Genomic DNA, 6,660 nt, shown 5'->3' with positions numbered 1-6,660 from the left:
GCCTGAATTTGTAGTTGATTGCTTTTTAGGCGTGTAAGATTGAAGGATATAAAAATAGTGCTTCACTTAACCTACGACGAAATTATAGAGAACATTTTATATCTACTTTTGTAGTTCTCGGAGGGGTGGTAAATAAATTATAGAAGAGGCGATGACTAGAGAACAAGATGTTACAATTCTCACACCAGGGGAGTTTGAGGTTGTTTTTAAGTATTTCTTTGTATAATTAAGAACATTAATTTTTTATTTATTATCTATTTATATGTCAACTTTGTTCGTATACCATGATAATTAAGTGGTTTAATTAAGTTTTGAATGTTACTCACTAAAACGTCCTAACATGCGCAATTTGACCTGTCCGTAATGAAATAAGCTAATTTGTTATAGTTTAAATGGACTGAACTTTGAATTATTTTCATAATTTAAAAGAACACATCGGTAAAGGCCATGCCGCCTAGTTAAGTTTTTATACAAAAACATTCAAGTTTTCTGTGATCCGGATCGTTGATTTACATAAAAGTCGACTGCTTACATGTTTAATTTTTGTGGTGAAAAAATATTTTTTATTTACCTTTATAAATAATATAAACCATCGAAAATTCTGATGTGTTAAAACATTCCGTTTGGAAGGTGTTTTTTTTTCTTTCTTTTATTGAAAGTCCCAAGAGTTCAGGCTTGATGTTTCTACCTAAGTTTTTAAATTTTCAAACTTGCATTTCTTCGTGATGAAAAATAAAATGAATTAAGTGTATCAATATATATATATTTCACTTAGCAATTTTTATGGTTTGAGTTCCAGTGATTTTGAATACTTAAGCATTATTGAATTGTCTCTGTTGTTTAGAGCAAAGCCACATTGGGCCATCTGCTGTGACCACCGCGGGAAATCGAACCCTGTCTTTTAGCATTGTAAGTGCGTTAATAAAGTCTCAAGGACCCAACGTTAAATCATTAATAGATTTTGATAATCTTCAGTTTTACTGCGGGTACGCTGGACTAGATTTTGGCGTTTAAAACAATTCCATATTTTCATTAAAAGTCTTGTTTGTTTGTTTTTTTGTTTATTATTATTTGTAATTAAGCACACAGCTACACAAGGGCTATCTGTGCTCTGCCCACCACGGGTATCGAAACCCGGATTCTAGCGTTGTAAGATAAATTCGGTCGAGTATTTCAAAATAATGAGTTAAGCTTTGTCGTTTCCATAAAAATGTTGACCACCTTCAATTTTAATTTTGTGTAATCAAATAGATTTAGTAGATCTTATCGTTTCGAAAATTCTTCTTTTTTTATCATTGTCCTTAAATCTCGGTTGTTTTGTTCATATCTTGACAACCTTAGATTTATTTTTTATGAGTAAAAATATACTGTCGATTTGGAAGTATCAAAATTCATTAAGTCTAGGAGTTTTTGTCCGAATTTTCACCAGTTAAATTTTGATTCTGTACTGCAGGAAAGACGAACTCGGTTTGGTATTTTTCTGTAAGTTTTGATCAGATTTTGGACGTTTCCAAAAATGTATTTTTTCATGAAAAGGTCTGAGGCCTAAACTATGATGCTTTGGTCAAAAATCCCCAATCACCTTCAATTCTACATGTAAAATATACGTAGTTTGAATGTTTCGAAAATTGCAATTCTTTTTTTTCTTGCATTAAAAGTAACAATTTTTCTTGTCAACAGTTTTTAAATTTTTCAGTTCTACAAGAAAGATATACTTGGTTTGAGTGTTTAAAAAAATCGTTTATATTCCCAAGGGTTTAGCCCTTGTGCAAACTTCAATTTTTATTACATTTTGAGGATTGCACATTTCTAAAATATATAAGGGCTACCTACATATAGCTCTATTTTTTAACAGATAGATGAAAGGCAGCACCCACCGTTATTTTTCTAAGCTTATACTACCTCAAGTTTCATTTAAACTACCAAGGCTTTATCAGAAATTGTAAGCAACTTTAATGTTTGTGTCTATTTTGTAAGAAAAATAGTCTCTTTGGTGTTTGGAAGATTCGATTTTTTTTTCATTAACGTTGCTCAAGTTTTGATATTTCTATTTAAGTTTTAACCACCACCAATTTTTCTTCAGATATTTGAAGATAACGGATTTATATATTTATAAAAGGATAAAATGACATTTTCTACAGATCCACTGTTATTTATTATTTTTATATTTTATAACCAGAAGCAGGTTTATGAAGAATCTGGTTTTTCAAAACTCTAAGAAGTCATCATTTCATGGAAAATATGGATGCAAGTTAACAAACAATTAATGATCTCAACTTTCAAACACTTCTTTCCAACATAATAAAGAGAAAGCTTGACCGACTGACTGATTGAAAATTAAATGTTAGGTTCAATTAAAAATTTGTTTCATCTAAAACACATACAATTAACAGAATAAAACAACTATGTATAAAATATCAAAGAATATATTTGAATCCAAAATCTGGTCTACCCAGTATACTCAGAAAAAAAAAGGTAATTAAAACAAAGAAAAATGTTTTTACCGCTGTAGGAACAAAAATTCAAAACCTCCATTTCTATTGTACACGAGTAAATACCAAAACACATGGTATTACACCATAAAAAATGTCACTGGCATAGCCACACATATTTGGGGGGAATTGTCCCCCCCATAGAAAATTTAATTTTTTAAAGGCTAAAACAAAATTTAATTCACATGAGTAATAACCGAAAATGAAGTAGGCTAGGGAGTATTAAACCAATATCACTGTTACAATTTTTCCTATTTTTTCACCAGAACTTGCTTCCAAGAGTTCCAACACTTTACCACAATCTACCAGTAAGTCTCAATACATAAATCTGGATTACTTCTACAGTAAATAATTAAGACTTCATTTTTTATAGAAAATTCCAACTGAAAGCTTAATTATTCATTTCACTTCTTCAGATAACATCAAGTTATTTATAACTTGGATTATTTTTACTGATGCACAAAGGTAGTTATTAACCAAAAATAAACTAATTTTATACAAACGTTCCTATAGTTTTAGCCTGATTTTTTAAACAGAGAAATAACTTTGCATGCTAGGCCTGCAATTTAAAGTTATATTCAAAACATTTATACTAGTAATCAATTAAAACAATATTTAAGCTTCTATTACAGAACTTCTTAATTTCAAAATATTTTGACACTGTTTATCAAAATGTATTATAAAACACATTACCTATTTTAATGACAACGAAAAAGCTGCAAGTTAAATTGGTATGGAGGTTCATTAGGTCCATGTGGGGATACATGCAAATTTTCAACTTTGCCTTTTGTGGTTTTTATGGGCGTTTTTTGCCACTACTGTAGATAGATTGTTGTTGTTTGTTATTAATCACAAAGCTACTTAAAGGGCTATCTGTGTACTACCTACCACAGGAATCAAAAACCGGTTTCATCTTTCATTAAAAATTTTACATAATTACTGTACAGGAATTAGAAACTGAATAATAATGTTTAGTGAGATCAATAAAGTCTTCCCTATTCAGGAATTCATGTTGAAAACGTATATTTCTAAGTTGAAACTGATAACATGAACAGCAAAGAGCTTTTCGAGAGATCAGGGATTTGATAAGTATTGCACTGAAACAATCTAGTTCCTTTCTGAGTGGGACACTCAAATATCTTCCCCTCTGTTCTTCGATAAACAATATTCCTTAAAAACTATTCATCAGTGTAACAACATTAATGGATATTTGAATGCCACTTACATCCAAACATAATATATGAGCAAGAAACATAAGCAGTCTAGTAAGATGTGAATAAAATTAATACATTTCTTAGTTGTAGAGCCAATAATTCATACACAGATGTGTGTTCATACAGAGGTTACATTTGATAGTTAGAACAATATTGTAGTGGTCGTAAATTAATCACTGTAATCGTTAATAGCTCCCCACCACCGGTAATAAAGCCTTTGTGTTTGGAGGGAGGCTTGCAAAGTAGATAATGTTGTTGGTAAGGTTATTATGAAAGTTAAGGTCAATGGTAAGATGAAGACCTATCATGTTAATCTTCTGTAACAGTTTACTCAACATGATGACCAACTAGGGGTCAATGAAGGCCACTAGCTACAGGTAGTAGAGGTAAATTTCTGAGGTCCACTTTTACAGTTTATAGCTGCGAGAATCACTGAAAGCACTGATGATACTGTTGATAATGAAGACTTGTTGGAGCTGGGCAGCATTAATCTCAATGAGATACATACAAATGTGGAGTTAGGGAAACAGATGAATGATTTATAAAGGAAGTAGCTGTATTATTTAATCAGCCAGTATGGACAGATTTTTACTCAAGAGCTTGGTTCAACCAATCCTATTCAGCATCATATTAAACTCAGTAACAATGGATTCCAAACCTCACCATGTGCCATAGAGTATTATAGAATCCCTTCATCAGGACATTCAAGAAATAATAAAAATCAGAGAATTAACATTATCACAAACATCTCCAGTGGTGGTTCCAACAGTGTGTGTGTGTGTACAGATCACTGGAAACTGTACAAGGTAACCGTTTTTAATCCAGAACCGATGGCCATGGCTAAAAGACATCTTACAGATGATCATCAAGGATGAACCCCTTACAAAGACTGACCTTAGTAATGGCTATTGGCAGATTCCAGTGGACGAGCAGGATGTCTTAAAGACTGAATTTGTGACACGAGATGGGAAATACAATTTCCTTAAAAATGCTAGTGCTATGCTCACAAGAACAATGACAAGTTTTTGGTTGGTAAAATGGATATCTTGGTATACATGAACACTTGGTAATAGCATTTAGCAGCATTCAAAAAAGAGTTGTCTTTCAGAATGAATGTTGTAATATTATGGCTATACCCACAAAACGTGTGACTTTGTTGGCTATCAAAAGAATAAGGGTAAGATTGGCTTGAATGAGGACAATACAGCCAAAATAGAAAAGCAACAAGATCCAGAACTAAGGAAGATGTCAGGTCACTTAATGGATTATTAAAACTTCATCCCTTACCAACAGCTATAGCTGTTACTTGACAAAGAAGCACGGTGCAGTGGAGGAGGGAGGGGAAGGCCTACATGAAATTAAAGATCCTCCTCATCAGTAAGCCCATCCTTAGGTTACCAAACATTAACAATCAATTCATTCTGAGGACTGATGCTTATGACATTGTAATGGGAGCCATACTATTACAGAAACATAAGTATAAGTCACTCCTCATTAGCTTTGTTAGCCAGAAACTGTCTAACAGTAAGTCACTCCTCATTAGCTTTATTGGCCAGAAACTAACAGTAAGTCACTCCTCATTAGCTTTATTAGCCAGAAACTGTCTAACAGTAAGTCACTCCTCATTAGCTTTATTGGCCAGAAACTAACAGTAAGTCACTCCTCATTAGCTTTGTTAGCCAAAAACTAACAGTAAATCACTCCTCATTAGCTTTGTTGGCCACAAACTAACAGTAAGTCACTCCTCATTAGCTTTGCTTAGCCAGAAACTAACAGTAAATCACTCCTCATTAGCTTTGTTAGCCAGAAACTAACAGTAAGTTACTCCTCATTATATTTGTCTAAAAGAGAAAAAAAGAGTAGTCTACCATGAGAAAACAAATGTCCAGCTATTATATGAGGAACAAAAGACTTTAAGATAATATGGGATGGAATGTATCCTTCAGACTGACCACAATGCGTCAAAATTTATCAATGATAGAATTATGAAATAGGCAATCCTATAACATCAAAATACATTCAAGCAAAGGTCCAAACAATGTCAGAGTTGATTATCTCAGTAGAGTTTTCTGTAAGGTGATGTAATGGTCAGTTTGTGTATAGAAGGTCAGTCATTTGGAAATATTGATAAAATATTGTTAGAATGTAAGCTTCTAACCGTTCTACAATATTCTTGATTTCGTTGCTATGTAACATTCTAAGATACATTGATTAAACTGCCATACATGTTTGTTGTGGATTTGTTGCAATCACTAAAAATTAGATGTGTAGGACATTATGAGTGAATGAGGAGGTTGTTAGAATGTTAAAAGTTTGTTAATAATATTTACGTGTATAAAATTTACACTACAAACATTTTCAAACCGAACAGCTCACGCTGGTAAATTATAGACTCAGATAAAAAAAGTGGCCAGATACTTGTTTACTGACACAGTGGAAAACTAAATTCATCCTAATTCACAGTTTCAGTAATAGCTTTCTTATAGATAAAAAAAAAAAAACATTTTATATTTAATACACTTAACTGAAAATGACTCCTACAAACAGAACAGCGTATACATTTATAGCTAGAAACAAACAAAACTATCAACAGAATAAAATGTAAAAAAAACATATTCGTACCAGTTAGTGGTTATAAAATGTGGAATGTTAAGGACTGCTCTAAGAACAGTTAACCCTTTCATGGACACCACAAGCAATAACAAATAAGCAGACAGTCAAGCTAATTTCTTCCTTTTTTACCACCTCGTCCCAAAACAGACTTTTTTTAGAATAGTTTCTTCTCAAATCTAAAGAAACAAAATATGATTTACAAAAAGTACTCATTTAAAAGTTAAATTATTTCTAGATATTCAAACAGTTAACTTAAAAAATATGAACATGCCAAGATAATATGCTAGGTTAATAAACACAAAGATTAATAAAAATATGAACATGCCAAGATAATATGCTAG

General features: G+C 32.0%; 1 protein-coding gene across 1 annotated transcript in view; it reads right to left on the bottom strand.

Annotated features, from left to right (window-relative positions):
• Window positions 1-6,489, bottom strand: part of LOC106475319 (sulfotransferase family cytosolic 1B member 1-like) — an 11,055-nt gene extending 4,566 nt beyond the window's left edge. Inside the window, exon 1 of the mRNA XM_013936008.2 lies at window positions 6,329-6,489. The gene's annotated coding sequence lies outside the window, so the exon portion shown is untranslated. The remainder of the gene's footprint in view (window positions 1-6,328) is intronic.
• Between the last annotated feature and the right edge of the window lie 171 nt (window positions 6,490-6,660).

The sequence above is a fragment of the Limulus polyphemus genome, unplaced genomic scaffold (genome assembly GCF_000517525.1).
Source record: "Limulus polyphemus unplaced genomic scaffold, Limulus_polyphemus-2.1.2 Scaffold8395, whole genome shotgun sequence".
NCBI classification, from domain to species: Eukaryota; Metazoa; Arthropoda; class Merostomata; order Xiphosura; family Limulidae; genus Limulus; species Limulus polyphemus.
This window is presented reverse-complemented; position numbering and strand designations above follow the sequence as displayed.